This window comes from Tauraco erythrolophus, chromosome 3, assembly GCF_009769465.1.
Source record: "Tauraco erythrolophus isolate bTauEry1 chromosome 3, bTauEry1.pri, whole genome shotgun sequence".
NCBI classification, from domain to species: domain Eukaryota; kingdom Metazoa; phylum Chordata; class Aves; order Musophagiformes; family Musophagidae; genus Tauraco; species Tauraco erythrolophus.
The window spans coordinates 98,881,102-98,900,666 of NC_141467.1; positions in this window are offsets into that span (position 1 = coordinate 98,881,102).

Sequence of the window (19,565 nt, forward strand, 5' to 3'; positions counted from 1 at the left end):
TTGAGACTTCTTGATGCACTGGGAATGCCATTCTATATAAGGGAAGCAGTAATCAATGGAATTGATGCAAAAAACATTGAGTAAAGTGGAAAAAAATGGAGATGTCAACTTAAGGCCTGTCTAATTCTACAAGAATCATAGAACCATCATAGAATTATAGAATCATTGAAGGGTTTGGGTTGGAAGAGACCTTAAAGTTCACCTAGTTCATACACCCCTGTTATGGTTTGAAGTGGGGGGAGGGAGGTCTGGGTGGCAGAAGCTGCCCATCACACCAGACTCCCATCCCCCTCGGGGCTTGAGCCAATCGGCGCCTCTGCGAATTGCCCTATTGACGTCGGACAAAGGAACCGGAAAGGTGTGCCGGTGCCAGGAGCAAGGAGAAGGGAGGGGGGCACGGCCCCCGCTCCCGGCTCCCAGCCGGGCCGGCGGCCTGGGCCGGGCTGGGCCGGGCCTGTGCCCGCTCCATGACCGGTGCCCGCCCCGTCGAGGATGGCAGCGGCGGAGCCGCTTGGGGAACTCGGGGAGAGCCCCGCTGCCGGGGCGCCCACCGGCCGAATTCACCCAGAAAGGACTGAAATCTCAGAGAAACGGCCACACAGATAAGAGGTCAGTGAAGATGGAACGGAACAACGTGTGCCGCGGCTGAGTCCCCCTTGCCAGCAGCCCCTTTGCAAACAGTCCTCGGTGGAGCAAACCCACTTGCAGCCCGTGGAGGACCCACGTCTAGAAGAGATGCCAGAGCCTGAGCACGGTACGCATCTAGAGTCCGTGGGATGAACCCCGGCCGATGGGAGGTGCTTTGTTAAAGGAGATGCCTGAGCCTGAGACTGTTGTGAACCATGGGCACAGGTCGAGGCGCATTTACGCATCTCAGTCTGTACGGAGAGGCATTGAAGGTCGATATGCCGACCCGCGCCGGAGCGCATTTAAAGTCTGTGTGGTGACCCACGCCAGAGTGAGTGGCTAAAGCTCCTTAAAGGTCCAGGACTGGTAAAGCCCGCACTTGGGCAAATCCGATGGGTAAGGATTTGCCTCCCAGCGGGCAGGATTCACGCTTTCGCCGTGAGTAGGGGATCCACTGGAGCAAGGGACAATGGGTGTAAGGACTCCTTTTCCTTTAGAGAAGCGGCAGTAACAACTTGGAATGAACTGACCTGCACTCCCCCATTCCCTGCCCCCATGTGCCGCTGGGGGGAGGAGGTAGAGCCGGGAAGAAGAGGCAAAGGGGGGGAGTGGTGTTGTTTTTAAGACCTGGCCTTGTTTTCTTGTTATTCTCTTAAGTAACCATTTTTGTTTGCTTTTCTCTTGTAGGTAGCTGTTAATAAATAGTTTTGCATTAAGAAAAAAGCCTCTTTTGCCCGGGACCGTGGTTGTGGGTGCTCCTCTGTTCCTGTCTCGATCCTCAGCTCTTTATTACATTTTTCTCCTCTCCCTTTTACTGGGGTGGGAGAGCTGCGTGGGGTTTAGTTGCTGGATCAGCCTAACCCATGACAACCCTTTCCTCAGGCAGGGACACATTCCACTAGATCAGGTTGATCAGAGCCTCATCCAACCTGGCCATGAACAAATTGAGGAAAGGAGCATTCACAGCTTCTGTGGGAAGCATTTTCTCATGCTTCTCCACCCTCATTGTAAAAAATTTCTTCCTTATATCTAATCAAAATCTCCCCTCTTTCAGTTTAAGCCATTGCCCCTTCTCCTATCACTACATGCCTTTGTAAAAAGTCCCTCTCCAGCTTTCTTGTAGGCCCCCTTCAGGTACTGGAAGGATGCTACAAGGTGTCTCGGAGCCTTCTTTCCTCCAGGCTGAATAGCCCCAATTTTCAGCATGACTTCATAGAAGAGATGCTCCAGCCTCAGATCATCTTCGTGACCCTTTTCTGCACTTGCTCCAACAGATCCATGTCCTTCTTCAGTTGGGGGCCCCAGAGCTGAACACAGTACTCCAGTGTTGCAGGGTCCCTACTGCGGACGAGACCCAAGTCTTGACCGTACACCAATATGGTTAGAAATCGTGCTCGTTTATTACAACCGACACACAGGTTATATAGAAGAATATGGCGTGACACATCTACATTCTACAACTGGTTGTTTAAAGTAAGCACACTCTCGTGGGTTATAGTGATAGGGTAGTGTTAGCAGACTACAGGTCATAAGCTCATCCCTTTGTTCTCCTCGTTGCGGTTCGGTCATCGAAGTGGCATCCAGGAGGTGTGCATCTTGGCAAGGTGATCAGTCTACATTTCCTTTTAAGGCTGTGAAGTTAACTTGAAGGACAAAGGTAATCTAGTTAGTAACCTTGCGCTCTGGGGCCAAAACAGGGATTGTCCATACCCGAGAGAATATTGTGGCCAGTCTCAGAGAGGACAGGTGAAACACCACACTCCGGGTGGTGTTTCATGAGAGCAGAGTAGAGTGGCAGAATCACCTACCTCGAGCTGCTAGGCCACGCTTGTTTGGATGCAGCGCAGGATATGGTTGGCTTTCTAGGATGGAAGCACACATTGCAGGTTCATGTTGAGGTTCTCATCAACCAACATTTCCAAGTCCTTCTCCTCAGGGCTGCTCTCAATCCATTATCCACCAAGCCTGTTCTTGTACTTGGGATTGCCCCAATCCATGTGCAGGACTTTGTGCTTGACCTTGTTGAATTTCATAAGCTTCATGGGGGCTCACATTTCAAGCCTGCCAAGGTCCCTCTGGATAGCATCCCTTCCGTCCAGCATGTCAAGCACTCCACACAGCTTGATATCATCAGCAAACTTGCCGAGGGTGCACTCAGTCCCATTGTCCACGTAGCCAAAAAAGCCCCAGCCCAGCACCAACCCCTGAGGAACATGACTCATCACTGGCCTCCACTTGGACATTGAGCCATTAACTGCAACTATTTGAATGTGATCATCCAGCCAATTCCTTAGCATCGACTGAGTGGTCCATCCATCAAATCCATGTGTCTCAAATTTCGAGACAAGGATGTTGTGCGGGACAGCGTCAAATGCTTTGGACAAATCCAGGTAGATGATGTCCGTTGCTCTTTCCTTATCCAACAACACTATAACTCCATCACAGAAGGCCGCCAAATTTCTCTGGCATGAGTTTCCCTTAGTAAAGACATGTTAGCTGTCACCAATCACCTCCTTATTTTCTATCTGCCTTAGCATAGTTACCAGGAGGATCTGGCCCATGATCTTGGCAGGCACACAGATGAGACTGACTGGCCTGTAGTTTCCCGGATCTTCCTTTTTTTTCTTTTTAAAAATGAGATTTATGTTTCCCATTTTCTTGATGGTGGGAACTTCACTGGAGTAGCACGACATCTCAGATATGGTGGATAATAGTTTAGTAACTTCATTGGCCAGTTCCCTCAGAACCTGTGGATGCATCTCATCAAGTCCCATGAACTTGTGCAGCTTCAGGTTCCTTAGATGGTCACAGAGCTGATCTCCTCTTACAGTGGGCAATTCTTCATTCTGTCAGTCCCTGCCTTTGCCTTCTGTGACTTGGACCGTGCAGCTGGAGCTCTTGCCAGTGAAGACTGAAGCAAAGAAGTTGTTGAGTACCTCAGCTTTCTCCATAGCCAGGCTCCCATTTCCTTCCAGAGAGGGCCTACATTTTCCCTAGATCTCTTTTATCACTGACGTATCTATAGAAGTCTTTCTTGTTGCCCTTGATGTCCCTGGCCAGATTTAACTCTATCAGGGCTTATCTTTCCTAACCTGATCTCTGGTTGCTCGGACAATTTCTTTATATTCTTCCCAGGCTACCTGACCTTGCTTCTACTCTCTGTGGGCCTTCTTTTGTGTTTGAGTTGTCCAGGAGCTCCCTGTTCATCAATGCAGGCTTCCTGGTGTTTCTACCTGACTTCCTCTTTGTTGGGATGCACCATTCCTGAGCGTGGAGGAAGTGATCCTTGAATATAGCCAGCTTTCTTGGGCCCCTCTTCCTTCCAGGGCTTATGCCATTGAATTCTACCAAGTAGATCCCTGAAGAGGCCAAAGTCTGATCTCTTGAAATCCAGTGTAGTGAGCTTGCTGTGCACCCTCCTTGCTTGCCTAAGGATCTTGAACTCCACCATTTCATGGTCTCTACAGTCAAGGCTGCCGTTGAGTTTCATATTCTCCACCAGCCTCTCCTTGTTGGTGAGAACAAGGTCCAGCATGGCACCTCTCTTCGTTGGCTCCTTATCACTTGGAAGAGGAAGTAATGCATTCTGGGATCCTCCTGGATTGCTTCTGCCCTGCTGTGTTGTCCCTCCAACAGAGACTGGAGTGATTGAAGTCCCCCATGAGGACCAGGCTTGTGAATGTGAGGCTGCTCTTATCTGTCTGTAGAGAGCCTCATCAACTTGGTCTTCTTGGTCAGGTGGTCTGTAGCAGATCCTCACCACAATGTCACCTGTCCCTGCACTCACTTTAATCCTGATCCATAAGCTCTCTGTTTGACTCCTCATCCATCCCCAGGCAGAGCTCCATGCTCTCCATCTGGTTACTGATGTTGAAGGTGACATCTCCTCCTTGTCTCCCCTGACTATCCTTCCCAAAGAGCCTGTATCCTTCCATTAGAACAGTCCAGTCACAGGATTCATTCCATCACCTCTCTGTCATGCCCATAATATCATAGCCCTGCAAGCGTGCACACATTACATAGGAACATATGCTTTGAAGGAGGATCTTGGACACTAATCTGTTATACCTTTCACAAAATGTGTACACTTGCTGAAATTTTTAAACTGTAGAAGCGTATCAAAGGTTTTTATTGACTCAGTTGGGCTTTTAATTTCACCGCAGATGTTTCAGATTTGAAAACTTCTAAGAAGCATTTTGCAAAATTGACATAAAAAATCAATGAGTTCATAGGTGGTCTCAAACAAGAATCACATCCAATCAATATTTCATCTTGCATAAGGTCTTCAAGACACTCATTAAGCTGTTCTAGGCATATTGAAAAGATATCGATCTTTACTGAATGTGTAAACAAATCCTTTGAATGTTTCTGTATTGAGCACTCACAAACTTTATAGATAGATTCAGAAAAATAGAAAGCAATATACAATTTTATCATGCAGGTTTGCAATAAGAGGCTCACATTACAGGACACAATTCTTTGTCAGCAGGGCACATTGTTGACTCATGTGGTACTTAGTTTTCACCAGGACCTACAGATCCTTTTCTGCAAAGCTACAACCTACAGTCACTCAGTCCCAGGAATCAAGGATAGTTGAATATGACATTTGCAGCATTGCTTCCTACTGGATCTTCATAACAACTGTGATTCGATGAAGTCAGTTGCAGAAGCGTGTTACTCCAGAGCCAGCCCAACCTGTTATGGAGATGCAGATCTCAGTGCACAGGGGCTTTTCCTGAAGAAAGGAAGTGCCAGAGGAGTGAAGAAACTCTCCAGGAGTCACCAGCTCTCACGGGAGACACTGTCGTGGCCCGGACATTGTCAGAGCAACCGCAGCCACCCCCACCCCTACAAAATCAGCCCGGGGAGCACTGGTGATCAGGGCCGGGCAAACAGGGCATGGTGTGGCAGTCAGGGTGTGGTACAGCACTTTGCGGGCAGTTCATGAGAAAAGGTGCACCAGCTCCAGCTTGAGAGGGGAGTTTCGTTGGTGGCCATCACCCTCTCAGAAGGAGCTTAGTGATGGTATCCACCCAGCAGAAGGCTCGGTCCTCTTCACTCAGCAGAAGGGATGTGGCAGTGGAGACAGAGCTCCCACAAAAACATGCAGCTGTCCAGATCTCAGGCTGCAGGGAGTGTCTGAGCCTTTTGCTGTTAGTAGATAGCAGGAGAGAAAAAAACTGTCTGAGGTGTGACCAGGTGAACGACCTGCTCAGCATGATGGCAGAGCTGAGATAGGAAGTAGAAAGCTTAAGGAGCATCAGGCAGTCTGAGAAAGAGGTAGACTCGTGGATTCATGCTCTGCCCAACCTGAGACAAGAACGGAAGAACCACAACAAAAAAAAACAAGATGAAGGGGATTCTGTATCCTCCTCCATCAGGCTGAAGTCAGTCGGTATTGATTCCGGTGCTGTTTAACATCTTTGTCAACGACATGGACAGTGGGATTGAGTGCACCCTCAGCAAGTTTGCTGATGACGTCAAGCTGTGTGGAGCTGTCGACACGCTGGAGGGAAGGGATGCCATCCAGAGGGACCTTGACAGGCTGGAGAGCTGGGTCCACACGAGCTTCATGAAGTTCAATAAGGCCAAATGCAAGGTCCTGCGCATGAGAATGGATTGAGAGCAGCCTGGAGGAGAAGGACTTGGGGTGCTGGTCGATAAAAAGCTCGACATGAGCCGGCAATGTGTACTTGCAGCCCAGAAAGCCAACTGTATCCTGGGCTGCATCCAAAGAAGTGAGGCCAGCAGGTCGAGGGAGATGATTCTGCCCCTCTACTCTGCTCTCATGAGACCCCATCTGCAGTACTGCATTCATGTCTGGGCCCCTCAACATAAGAAGGACATGGAGCTTTTGGAATGAGTACAGAGGACGGTCATGAAGATGATCCGAGGGCTGGATCACCTCTCCAATGAAGACAGGCTGAGAGAGTTGAGGTTATTCAGCCTGGAGAAGAGAAGGCTCTGGAGTGATCGTATAGCAGCCTTCCAGTGCTTAAAGGGGGCCTACAGGAAAGCAGGAGAGGGAATTTTGACAAGGGCATGTAGTGACAGGACAAGGGGCAATGGCTTTAAACTGAAAGAGAGGAGATTTCAATTAGATCTAAGGAAGAAATTTTTTACAAAGATAGTGGTGAAACTCTGGAAGAGTTTGCCCCAAGGAGTTGTGGATGTCCCACCCCTGGAGGTATGCAAGGTCATGTTGGATGAAGCTTTAGGAAACCTGGTCTAGTGGAAGGTGTCCCAGCCTGTGGCAGGGGTGTTGGAACTAAATGATCTTTAAGGTGCCTTCTGACTCAAACTATTCTATGATTCATTCTATGATTTTATGAGTTCATGTCAATACTGAAGGAAAGAGAGAAAGGAAGTGGGATACTTTGGGTTTCATTTGCACCAGGGATTAGAAGTTTTATTGGGAGAGGGTATTAGTGATCTGTACCGACGTTCTCCTATACAGTGTCAGAGGAGAGGTATGATTCCCAATTCATCCTTTTCAGTAGTCGGAAATTTTGGTAATGCTTTCTGAGGGAAAGATGCTTTTGACTTCCACAATACTTAGTCCTCTCAAGATTCATAAAGTGATCCGCGTCCTGTATTTAAATACCTAAACCCTTTTCTAAAAAAGGAGAGGAAGGAGAAAGTAATTTTTTTTTCAAAAGAAAGACAAATGAGAAATTAACTCTCTGTGTTTCAGTCAAGTAGTTAAAATACTCTTCTAAAAATGGAAAATCTTAAGTTCTGTCTTTCCATCTAAGCTATATCAAACCTACTTTTGTTAAGCGAATGCACTAACAATTAGAGTATAAGGTATATGAGAGGATATTGTTCCCATTTGTTTCAGGTTGAAAACACTCTGATTTGTGAAAATACATAGATGAATAAATAAATCAATAAATAATAATCTTCAGTTACTCAGGGGTTTAAGAACAGAGAGTCAATCTTCTGTCCTAAATGACTGCTGTTATGGTTTCCTACAGTCTCAGTTGATGAATATTTATTAACATACAAATCTGAAACAACTTCAACAAAAAATTATAGGTAACTCTGATATCTGAATGACCATATCTGGTCTCAAGTGACTTTTCATAAGCTATTTGAGTGCAAGTACTTTCAGGCAAAGCTCGGGATTTTATTTGTCTTTCCTTTATGAGTTTCACTGCAATTAAATTAGAGACTCAATCTCCTTTTGTTTTGCACATGGCCCAGTTTATATTTGGCTCTTTAAACATTACTAGGCATTATGAAAGTAATATCTGAGTATATTCTCTGATCAAATGGTCTATGTCTTCCGCTGGCATGTTGGATATTGGGATTCAAAATACCTGCTTTAAATCAGAGGACAGAATTGATTCGGGGTTTCATATATTCTAGATGAATATTTTAATTCTTGGCTACTGGGTGAAAATGAAGGACCCACAGCACCATCTTGATCAAGAAGTGGCCTGGTTGAATCTGCTTCACCAGGATGGTAAATTGTAAAAGGAAAGATGCACCAAAATTCCTGAGAAGTGTAGTCTTGCTGATAGTATCTGCAATTAACTATCTTAGATGGTTGCTGGGGTCAGTATTATGGCTTTTATAGATTATACTCTTAAAAGCCTAGACAGGTGATAACACCAGGATGTAGATCCTGTCCTCTGACAAACCAGTAAAACACTGCAATACTGACCTTAATTCCCCTTTGAAATTAGCTCAGAGGTCCCACTGTAGGTATGAAATCTCTCACTTCCATAATTAAATATCCATTTTGGATCTAGAACTATGATACAGGTCGAGGTCAGGATGAAGATAAATTGAGAAAAGACAAAATAATATGACCATGAGAATAATTAGATTAAGGCACATTTAAATATGCCTACTAAACTTCTAAACTGCTTTTCCTTCCAGGCAGCACAAATGAATCTGACACCAAAAACTGATTTGAATGGGTTGAAATGTTTCTGCACATACATGTGCTCTAAAGTCAGTTATTCTGATTTATATACAAAGTAAAGCAACTTGCCTGTAATAATCTGCAATGAGAATGGTCTAAATAGATACGTGACTATGAGCTGCATCTGTACATCTGGGCTATATGTGGGGATATTGTACTACTCCTTCTATCAGTGTCTTTATAGCTTACTCACTGCCTTAACCCTTTTGACTATATTGTGGTTTAGCCCTGCTGGCAGCTAAGCTACCACTCAGCCGCTTACTCACTCCTGCCCCTTGGTGGAGTGGAGGGGAGAAAAACAAAAGGCCTGAGGGTCAAGATAAAAATATGGAGGGAGTACCTACCACCAATGGGCAGTTTCCCACCTGGGAAGCTGGGGAGCCAGCCCCTGCCTCCCCACTCTCTTCACTGCAGGTCCCACCCAGTTTGGATTCCTTTGTCACCTTCTTAAATATGGCATTCGCAGAGGCACTGATTGGCTCAGCCCTGGCCAGAGGGGAGGACGGTTTGACCTGGTCAGAGACAGGTTTGACTGGTTTTAGAGCCAGGGAAGCTTCTCCCATCTCTTTACAGGGGCTATTTCTGCAGCCCTTTCGGTGTTACCAAAACCCCCTCACATAAACCCAGCACAGAGTGTTACATCTTAGATTTAATTTGGTTTTAAAGGTTCTTCCTTCCCACCTTCACTGTATGCACCGAAAAAGAATGATTAGAAATACTTTTAGATGGATAAGATTTTAGAAAAAGCACAGATATACGGCTTTTTGTGTGAAATGTAAGATATTCCAGAAGACATAATTAAAATAAAACAAAAGAAAAGAAAATCAAAAACCAAACTAACAAACAAAAAGGGCTTTCTGGAAATCAGGAAGCTTTCGTCATGTTAAATTTGAGACCCTAGATCCATTGTGACTTTTAAAAGCTAGAATCATTTACTTTTATGTGACGATGTTAAAAAAGAATATAGAAATCATGGTGTTTTCTGCTGTATTTGTGTCTGCCAAATGGGGAAGGAACTGGAGGGAACTTAAAATAAGTAAATAAAGAAATAAATGTTGTGAGCTAATCAAAACATGTGCCCCAGGTCTTCAACTGGAGTCAATTAACTCCAAGTGATTATTTTCCTTAGCTGGTAGACATTTAAAAGCTATCTTCGTTTTCCCACCACTAATAGAATTCTTCCAATTTCGTCTATGTTTCTCAGAACCTGTTGCAACATTTCCTTGAAATGCATAAAGCCCGAGGTCATATTCCCTACACTCTGCTTCCCAACAGGAAGTCCTTCGAGCACATCAGCTCTGTAATATGATTAGTAATGCATGGTTAGTCTGTGCAGCAGTACTTAGAGAAAAAAAGAAAAATCTAGTTTTCCACATGTTGCCTGTGAGTATTCAAGCCCAGTAGATTCATTTGTTTGCCATCTGCATCACTAGTTTCATTTTTCAGTAAAGGAAACATTTTAAATTGGGTACAAGATGTGCAGGTTCAGTTGAGAATGTGTTCATCTACGATTTAGCCTCTTTTTTGTTTGTTTTTCTTTCTTCCCCCCTCCCAATCTGTTTTGAAAGAAACAGCTGTTGTGTGATTCTCTTACTGATAAAAAGAAAAGACTGTAAGAGAAAGGTAAATCATATAATCCCACTTAATTCAAAAGTGAGCTGGAATTTCTGGTCTATGAGCAAAACAGAGGAGTGCTTTTATGATGGACAAACTCTTCCTCCCTTTCTCATGCTACATCCCTATGCCATACTGTGTGTAAATCCAATCCATTCATTGCACTAAAAAAGATATGAGGAGTATTTAACTGAGGCAAAAAATAAGGGTATTTTTGTCTCCACCCTTTATTGACAGCACCAATTGAGTACATTATTTAAATTCCAGGTCAAACTGTGTGGATTTGACTGCAGGTGAAGACACAACTCTTCATCTCCCTGTACTCAATGTAGTGAGTTAAGCTTTGGATCAGTCAAAAGGGCAAAAACCACAACAACCTAAATTTGGTCTTTTATCTGTTGTTAGCTAGCATCCCTTCAGCTAAGGTAGTTCTAACACATGAGTGTCTTGCTTAATGAAATTGTTGTCATCTGAACACTTACCTGGATTTAGGCTTTTTGCACTTGTATTTAACTTCTTTTACACGTCTTTGTTTATTCTGAGAGCATTCTACCTTCATTCCCAAATCTGTCTAGTCTTCTTCCAAAGTGATTAACTTTACGTATGGTTGTTAATTTTCAGTTTCAAAATCCAAAGTGTCATTGTTCAGATGTCAGCAGGAGGGCTATTCAAGGCAGCTTCTGAGAGGAGAGGTCCGGGCTGCACTGTGCTGGACATGGCTCTTTCCAGCTGGTCTCAGCTGGAGGAGGAGACCGGGAGCAGGGATACCCTGCAGCCCTGGAGAGATCCCTCCGGAGCATGTGTTCATCTGGGCCCACCTGCAGCCCAGGAGGGCCCATGCTGGAGCAGGGAGATGTGTGAGGAGGGAGGAGCAGCTGAGAGGGGCTGTGATGGCCTCACCACGACCCCCATCCCCACCCTCTGTGCCCCATGTGGGAAGAGGAATCCAGATTCAAGGAGTGAATTCAGGCCTGGGAAAGGTGAAGGTGGAAAACTGACAGTTTAATTTTTGCTTTGTTTCTCACCACATGAATCTATTTTAATTGACAACAAATGAAATTAATTTTGCCCAAGTCAAGTCTGTTTTGCCTGTGAAAGTAATTGGTGAGTGATCTCCCTGTACTTATCTTCACTCACGAGCTTTTGCATCCTATTTCTCCCACCGTTGTGTTGAGGAGTAGCAGGGAGAGAGATAGAGAAAGAGAGTGGCTGAGTAGGCATCTGGCAGACAGCCAAGGTCAGCCTACCACAAGTATGAAATATCTTGAGAAAAACTGTAAAAGCAGCATTCATCCACCTTTAAATACTTTCTTATCATTCAGCCATCTACAGCTTTGGCATTTTTCTGTGTTAGAAATTATATCTAAATCTTCATTCTTACTATTGTCAGTGAACAAATAGAAGAATACATGTAAATGACCAATAAAGTCACTTGAAACAAGGCTCAATCAGTTTCACTGCTCACAGAATGACTTTTAAGATTATTATTGGATTTTAATGTGTGTATTTTCTCTGGTTTTTTTTGCTTCTGGTGTAATCATGACTTGCTTCTATGGCAGTTTGTTCTTTTTCCACACTTCTGTAATTTCACGAGTTCCATTCAGTTGAGGACGTAGAATCAGTAGAAAAAAGCTAAATGTTTCTTGGTCTAGCTCTAACCAAGGAAGTTCTCTGGAAAGGAATTAAATTATTATCTTATAGCAACTTTTCCAAATTATACATTATGGAGAGGTTTCCCATTAAGAGTAAACACTACTAAAAACTATAGGCCTTATTTTGTTACTAAGTGTATGTCAGCCTAGATTAACCTTAGGTTTTGAAAACATGTCAAGTAAACATGCAGTTTAATATGTGATCTAAGGGCAGCATCTTTCTAAAGTAAATATTTTCCCCCAGGCAAGTACTTCACTACAATAAAGAAATAAATGAAATTAAACTTGACATTGAGAAGATCCCAAAACGCTTGAACTGTGTCATGGAGAGGAAAAAAGTCTTCCCACAACTTCTGTCTAAAGCTTGATTGATCAAAGAACCCTATTCTGATCTGTCTCGATTGTACTACTTAGCAGACTTTGAATGAAAGCAGGAGAAAAGGAAACATGACACCAGGGAAGAAATAAAACAAAACAAAACAAAAGAAAACTCTCCTGATATTCACTCTGTGTGTCACTTTGAAGGAATTATTTATCCATTTTAGTAAGTTATTCTACTTACTAAAATGAAAAAGTTTGATATGAACAAGCAAGTTCTGAGGGCAAATTAATTGCAAGATAGATCCTCGGCAGCTGTGAATTAGTGCAATTTGATGGATTTCATAACCTGACCTCAAGCTTACCCAGATAAGTATCTGCTCTATTTCGTGTTGTGTGTTTTAGCAGACTAAGTATTAAAATTCAGTCATCCTAATAAGCTTATTTTTCTGTGATTTTCTGTTCTCAAATTATGGCTGGTAGCTTGTTAATAACCCAGCAACTTCAATTAATTGTTACAAAGTCTCTTCTTATATTGCACTTGATCAAACTTTTTTAACCTTTCTCTATGACGCATCTCAAAGGATAGTATTCTTGCGGCTCTGCTTCTTACCAGCTCAAGGGCAATTATGTTCTTGCTGAGGTCTTGCAACAAAAGCTGCAGAAAGTGCTCTGGGTGAGGTACAACAAATGCCTTTACAGCAATAATACCACCTCCTAAGAGTTACACTGCCCTGCCATAGCACACTAAGATGATATTCTCTTCATTTTCTCTTTTGGACCCATATATTTCATGGCACATTTAGAGGACATTTTCAGCATTTCTCCCATTCTTTTCTTTTTTTTTTTTTCTGTCTGTATTTGATATCTTTTAAGCAATTTTAATTCAGAAGACTATTTCCTATCTACCTGCACGATTCAGCCTTTTCTTCATTAACTTTTTTGTTATAATTTTACTATGATTAATTATTTCAACTCAGTAACATTCAGAAGACCAATAGTTAGGTACTATTATGTTTTGCATATCAATAGACAGCCTGTGTTCCAAAAAGCTTACTGCAAAAGGAGGTAAGAGAATTAGGGAAGAAATTCAAACCTCTTTGAACTCACTATCAAGACCTTGCTGAACACTAGTCAAGTCAAAATCTCACACAGAGACATTAAATCACTGATCCCATATCCTGCAGCAAGTCTGCACCTTAGCTGGTAGCCGCTGAGTATAGAGACCAGTATTCTTTTTTTATTATAAAAATAAAATACATAAAAAATAAAAATAGCTTCCCATCTAATAAATATCAGATAACTTCCTAAAGTATTGTATTGTTAACCATGAACACTCCGTTTGTCAATGAAATCAATCAATGGTACTTTTAAAAACATTCTCCTACATAATTTCTGAAACGGTGTCCCCCAGAAAAAAAAAATGACCTCTCATTTTGTATTCCCACCTTTCCATTTTGAACAGTTTAATTAACTGACTCATTCCATAGGCTTTTTACATAAACGGATAGAACATGTGATTCTCTTTTCAATCCAGTAATTCATATTTTAGGATTTGTTTAAACCACATGTCCCTTAAAGGCTTTGGTCATTCCAAGACTTGTCATTTTAACATTCTTAAAGGAAGTTATCTTTTCAACAGCTGTAAAAGTAACTAACCATTTCTTTTATGTATGTGTTTTTGGAGTTCCTAGGTGGCTCTTCTCTGGAAATCATTTCTTCATTTCAACAAATCTCTCTTCTTCACCCCTCTCCCCATATATGTTGGCTGACAGTAATTATTTAATATATTTGCTTCTGCCTTTGTCCTCTATCTCTAATTCCCTATAATCATTCTTCAGAGAATTCATCTTTCATTTCACTATTGTTTACTTGCCTAGCATGGAATCACATTATTTGTTCAGCAACTTGTTATTCAAAGATCATTATATTTTCCCTCTCCAAATCATTTCTTTGTTATTTTCACTTTTTCGCACAGCAAGCCCCATCCACAAACTATTAGATTCTGAGTAACTTTTAAATGTTTTTGATCAATCTTTTGTATTCTTGTTTACATCTTGGTCTAATCATATTGATTTGTGCCTCATGTTGCCTTTTTTGACAATTAGGATATTATTTATGAAACGAATTATTTACATGACAATAACTTGTAATTAATGTATCCTTTTTTTTGTAATCTGTTAAGTTTAATGATTTGTCAAAACCTTTCTTTGGCAGCTGTCTCCTCTATAGGATAGAGAAAATGAGTGCATAATAGACACTGTGATACACTTGTAGCATGTGTTACAGACTAATGAAGTACTCGGGCCACAAGGAAATGACTATTTCTGAAATTATATGAAATAGGGATAGATCAGGCGTAAAAGATTTTGAAAAGAGCCAGGATGTTTGGTCACAAAAATGATGCCTTAACTTCTAGTGCAGTGAATTTAACCAACTCATCTCTCTCTCTGCCTTAGCACAATGAAGATAAACTTTGACTCTTCTTCAAGGTGCTTTCAGATCCAAGGATCAAAAATACGATAAAAGAATTCAAGAAAGATGACTTTAAACTGAATGTGGGTAGATTTAGATTAGATATAAGGAAGAAATTTTTCACTCAGAGGGTGGTGAGGAACTGGAACAGGTTACCCAGAGAAGTTGTAGATGCCCATCCCTGGAAGTGTTCAAGGCCAGGTTGGATGAGGCTTTGGACAACCTGGTGTAGTGGAGGGTTTCCCTGCCCATGGCAGGGGGGTCAGAACTAGATGGCCTTTGACGTTCCTTCCAACCCGAACCATTCTATGATTCTATGATTCTATGATTACTAGATAAAAGGTATTATGGGAAGTGTTTTCAACTTAGGTAAATTAACTCAAGGTTGTTTGAATATGTACTAGTGATAAGAACAATATTTATATGTGGGTTCAAATAAGCTTTGCCTGAAGAGTCCTGCAAGGATAACCACTGTTACTGTTATGGGATTATTCTGACCATCAGTAGCTAATGACAAACAAATAGGTACAAGCCTGTCCTATTCTTCTTTTTGACATAACACCCTGGAGGACTGCAACAAGAGAGGCTCTCAGTCCTTCCATATTGCTGTGCCTCCTGACTACACAGAATGGTTGAGACTGTAATCATTTCTAGATCTAATCATAGCAGGAAGAGTTTTCCTGACTGTTTTTCATAATCACAGCTACTTCCTGGAAAGCAATCTCACCCTACGTAAATCATCACCATGGACTTTATTGACGGTTTACTGGAAGCTGAGGGACCTCATGGAGATGCAGGTAATCAAAATGCCATTATCAGTATACCATTGCCAATTTTTGTTACTATCACTGGCATGAAAGTAACTGGCCTGTTTTTCTAATTGATCCTTAATTACGTCCCATTACCATCAAAATTGGTAGGTGTTGGCTTCCAATTATTTTCCATCGTCTCATTTCCTGTTCATCTCCCATACACTTTCTCAAGTCTAACACTAAGTACCTTGCTCTTCAGTGAGCTTCTCAAAACTCATTATATTATCCCAATGCACTGTCAGTATGTGACAGACAGATAGCTTGGTGCTCCTGGTTGCTTTCTCATGCTAATATACCTTTTCTTCTCTCCATCTCACTTAATAAAGGTAAACTTTCATGGAAACTCTTAATCTCACCTAGTCTAATCTGGCCTTTACAAGCTTCCTCAGCCTCAAAAGTGCAACCATGACTGAGTATCTGTCCCTCTCGGTAATGATACCATTAGTCACATCTGCATTTTGAAGTTAACTCTTGACCTTGTTAAATCTAATAGATATATGGATGGCACCTGTAAGATGTGATGATGCTGTTGGTTTCTGTACTGGCTTTGGCTGGGGTGGAGTTAATTTTCTTCAAAGCAGCCAAATGGTGTTATGTTTTGGATTTATGATCAAAACAGTGTTGATAACATATTGATGTTTTAGTTATTGCTGAGCAGTGCTTACACACAGTCAAGGCCTTTTCTGCTTCTCACACCACCTCACCAGTGAGTTGGCTGGGGGTGCGCAAGAGGATGGGAGGGGACACAGCTGGGACAGCTGACCCCAACTGGCTAAAAGGATATTCAATACCGTATGACATCATACGCAGCAATAAATCTGGGGAGGAAGGAAGAGAGGATGTTTGGGGTTAGGGTGTCTGCCTTCCTAAGTAACTGTTATACACGATGAAGCCTGGCTTTCTTGGAGATGGGCAGTGGTGAATGGATTCCTTATTTTGCTCTGGTGGCATACACAGCTTTTGCTTTACCTGTTGAAATGTCTTTATCTCAACCCAAGGGTTTTCTCAGTTTTACCCTCTGATTCTCTCCTCTATCACACTGGGTGGGAGTGAGCAAGCAGCTGTGTGGAGCTGAGCTTCCTGCTGGGCGTAAACTGCTACAGTCTCCCTTGTTGTACCACTGGCACAACTCCGTTTATTTGTAGTACAATGCAAAGTAGGGAGAGATGTGGCCTTTGAACATGACATGTAGGTATTGTGACAGCCTAGGAGGCCACAGAGCATGACAGGATGTCTTTGCAGTGCTGGGCAAGCAGGGTGAATACAGAGGAGGGCTAGGAGAAGTCCTTACTGCGTATAGGTGTTTAACACCAGCATGTTCTGCTAGATACAAATTTGTTGGGTGTGGACCTTTTGGGTTCCATGTTGAAAAAGCAACAAAACTTTAACCTTTTCCCAATTAGATTGCCAGCTAAGTTAGAATACCTGAGCCTGCATCAACACACCCAGGACTGACATAGTAATATGTGGACAGGTTTCCTCAGCTAACCATTGTAGTAGTGATAGGGCTAAAGGCAGTTGAAGAGCTTCACCCAGCTCCTGCCCCAAAAGATCTGTAAAGAGCAAGGCAAACGCACTTGACGGTATTTCTGCAGATCATATCTATATGCATCTATGCATGTGAATGCATGTATATTTAGGAGTGAATATAACAATCGTGTATATATTGACTTACTGAAGAGAGTCCAAAGAAAGGCCGTGAAGATGACAAAAGGATTGGAACATCTTTCATATGAGAAGAGAGGCTGAAAAAGCCAGGACTGTTCAGCCTGGAGAAGAGATGGCTCAGGGGAATCTTACCAATGTGGATAAACATCTTACAGGAGCAAATGAAGCAAAGACAGATGCACTCCTCCCAGTGGCATCCAGTGACAGGTCAAGAGACAATGGTAAAAATTGAAATACAAGACATCAGAAAGTAAGACAAAACTTTTTTTACTTTGAAGGCGGTCAACACCAGAACAGGTTGCCTGGAGAGGTTGTAATGCCTCCATCCTTGCATATATTCAAAATCTGACTGGATGCAGTCCTGGACACCCTGTAATATGTTACCTTGCTTAAGCGAGGGGTTGGATCTGATTTATCTCTAGAAGGTCCCATCCAATTTCAAAGATTGTGTGATTCAGTAATTTTGTGATCCAGAAATATTTATGTAAGCTATTCCATGTACATTCTTTCCTCAGTAGGGGTAGGTTACTCTTTTGGTCCCCTTCTCCATTGTACCAAAATTTATTTCTAGCATGGAGAGTTTCTGTCTCAGAGGAATTATTGGCCTTTACAGTTCAACTGGAGTTTGAGGTAGTTTGAGTTCCAGATAGTTAAAAGATAAATAAAGTAATTAAAAATAGGTTCTTACAGGCAAGTTAAATATGTAAAATTTTTTTTTTTTTAATTTAAAAACTTGCTTTCCTGGAAAATATTTGGTCGTTTTATTAACACATTAAATGAAATGGCCGCTAGAGGGGGATATACTGTGAAAACCTTGAAACCTTGCAGTAAATACTGTATTTCTGTGTAGAGTTGACAAGTATGATATAAATACACAGCTACCTAATAATTTAAAACATGAAGTATTTTGATTTCAGTGTTCTTTGATTGTCTTTTTTTTTTTTTTTTTTTTTGCTTTGGAGCTTTTAAAAATGCACCCAAATCTCGGATAATCACCCTTGGAACAAAGTCGTTATTGTTTCAAGGTGTTATGGAAAGAATGTTTATTATTTTATTATTATCATGGTTGAAACTTTTTACTCCTTTCTTCCTTTTCCATTCACATTACTGTCATGCATCTGATGTTGAAATGTCTTGAGGTCTTAGCTTAAAAATATTCAAACTAAATGAACGTGGAATTTTGTCATTGCATAAAACCCAGAGATTTCACAAAAAAAGGATAATAAGATAAAGTGAAAGTAATAGAATTAAGAAACAAAAATCATTTTACATTTTTAATTAAGAGTTTTATAAATAAAATAGTAAATCAAATGGATAAAAAAATGAAAAAAACAGAACGGTAGTGGTTAAAATCCATCTGATACTCAATCTAGACTTCTTTGATGCAAAGATATGTAGGTAAAACTGCAAGAAGACTAAAAGTAAGGTGTAAAAGTCTCCTGCCAAATTATTTTTATACACACACAGGTAGACACATATATACCTATATTATAAGCATTAAGTTGAAAATAGCATTCCAGAAATCAGCAAAAGTTTCAATGGAGAGTATATGCACTGACTTTAATGATGCTGAGTAACTGTCCTTCTGTAATCAGAGAGTGGTAAAGGTATGGATCGAGTAACACAGCTCCTAATATCAGTAGTGGTTCCAGATGCCTGTAGAAGTCTAATTTTTGAATATGGGGAAAAAAATGAGGATAGTATGGACTATGACACAAATTTATCTCTAGCTGTGTTTATTCCAGAAAGAACTATTCCAGCAACATGTGATAAAAATAAATAAATAAATAAATAGCCTGCCTCAAATTTCATTGTCACAAAATCTGTATGTAATACAAACCTCAATCTTCATGGTCATAAGCTTTAACAGCTCTGCGGGTTTCAACAGGATTTTAAACGCAACAACAGCACTAGTGCTAACTACATACTCTGGTTTGTTGTTATGTTTGAGCCTCAGTCCTAATTACTCTGTTACGTTTTGAAGGCAGACAGCTTAAAACAAGGCATGCTGATCCATTTCCCTTTCCACCTGCCCTTGCTCACCCTGCCTATAATGGGTAGGACATTCTACAATCGTACAGTAAAGCACCTTTTGACGGTCAGTACCACTAAGATATGCCACCACGTGTCTTTGGCAATGTATTTTTATTTGCACCTTAAGGGGAGTAATTTTACAAACTATTGTTCAAAAACATGAGTTAAATGTTCTTTCTTATGGTCTGATGATATTCCCAGTGCCATCATTATACCAAAGCGCCTTTTTGTTACCCTGGGAAGAAAGCAGCAGCTGAGCATGAATGAGCTGTTTGTGCGTGAGTCCAAATGGCTGATCATCGTATGGCTGTAATCAGCTCGCGGCTGGCAGCTGCTGGGTGACGTCACATGTAGCCTTGGTCGACATCATGCAGCCAGCTAGGAGCAATCGTGTTGCCAGGCAGCCTGTTGCCACTCAAAGTCTCGTTCAGT